General features: G+C 46.4%; 1 long non-coding RNA gene across 1 annotated transcript; it reads right to left on the bottom strand.

Moving 5' to 3' along the window:
* Positions 1-445: 445 nt before the first annotated feature.
* LOC125355150 lies at positions 446-834 on the bottom strand. Its single transcript, XR_007211604.1, has 3 exons — positions 721-834; positions 538-542; positions 446-489 (listed from the first exon to the last, which is right to left on the bottom strand). It is a non-coding gene; the product is annotated as an uncharacterized LOC125355150 (long non-coding RNA).
* Between the last annotated feature and the right edge of the window lie 546 nt (positions 835-1,380).

Genomic DNA, 1,380 nt, shown 5'->3' with positions numbered 1-1,380 from the left:
AAAGAGCACAGACGGTAGCAAAGAAGCTGCTAGTGGAGATAATTCCCAGGTTTGGACTCCCAGTAGCCATAGGCTCAGATAATGGCCCCTCTTTCATCTCTCAGGTAACCCAGTTATTAGGTAAGTCATTGGGGATTAATTGGAAATTACATTGTGCCTATCACCCCCAAAGTTCAGGTCAAGTAGAGAGGATGAATAGGACTCTAAAAGAGACCTTAACCAATTAACCCTTGAGACTGAAAACTGGACGGCCCTCCTACCATTTGCCCTTCTGCAAGTACACTGTATATCATACTTTAAGGACATCACACCTTATGAGATAATGTTCGGGAGGCCTCCTCCCTTATGCCCTAAGCTTGTTTCTGAAGCAATAGCTGAATTGACAAACCAACATCTGATGCAGTTCTTGCAGGCCTTGCAGAAAGCCCAAAAGGAACTTTGCTCCCAGATCAAGGGTGCTCATGAGGAGTTGCCCAAGGATGCCCCAGCCTTACACCCTTTTTTTTTTTTTTTTTTTTTTTTGGCCAGTCCTGGGACCTGGGCTCAGGGCCTGAGCACTGTCCCTGGCTTCTTTTTGCTCAAGGCTAGTGCTCTGCCACTTGAGCCACAGTGCCACTTCTGGCCATTTTCTGTATATGTGGTGCTGGGGAATTGAACCCAGGGCTTCATGTATATGAGGCAAGCACTCTTGCCACTAGGCCATATTCCCAGGCCCCTTACACCCTTTTGTGCCAGGACAGGTGGTGTGGGTAAAGTGACATAACACTGAGTCCTTGGAGCCCTGCTGGAAAGGCCCCTACACCATTGTTCTGACCACTCCTACGCTGTCAAGGTAGACCGCCTAAAGACCATGCCTCCCACATCAAAGCAGCGAACCTGACCAAGGAGGACAAATGGAAGGCGGTGCAATCTGATGACGACCCACTAAAATGGACATTTGTAAAACATTTAGACTGGTAATGTTCTTGTGGCTTAGATGCAGAGTGGCAGGCCGGCAGAAACTTAACCCCACCAGACTGAGAAATACAGGTGAGAGATTCAGAGAAGAGGATTGGAGCTACATGATGTAATTTGATTTAAAAGGATGTTTGCACTGTAATCAGATTATCTGGTTTAGCAAAAGGCATTGGGAACTTGAAATTTGTCTCCCTCCACTGTTTGGGGACTAAATGTTAGAAATTTGGATATGTTTTATCACTGTTAAAGAAATGATTGAGTTTCTCATTCAGAGACCAACAGGAAAAACCTGGGGCAGGCCTGTGAGCCTATCCTCAGGAGTGAGTGGTGATTTGGCACCAAGGCAGTTCATCAAGCTCTAAGAAATGGGATTGGTGAGTATATGCCCATTCTGTAGGACAGGCCAATGGATGCCTTTCTTTG

Source organism: Perognathus longimembris, chromosome 1 (genome assembly GCF_023159225.1).
Source record: "Perognathus longimembris pacificus isolate PPM17 chromosome 1, ASM2315922v1, whole genome shotgun sequence".
NCBI lineage: Eukaryota > Metazoa > Chordata > Mammalia > Rodentia > Heteromyidae > Perognathus > Perognathus longimembris.
Note: the sequence above shows the minus strand (reverse complement) of the source record. Positions and strands in the feature narration are given on the sequence as shown.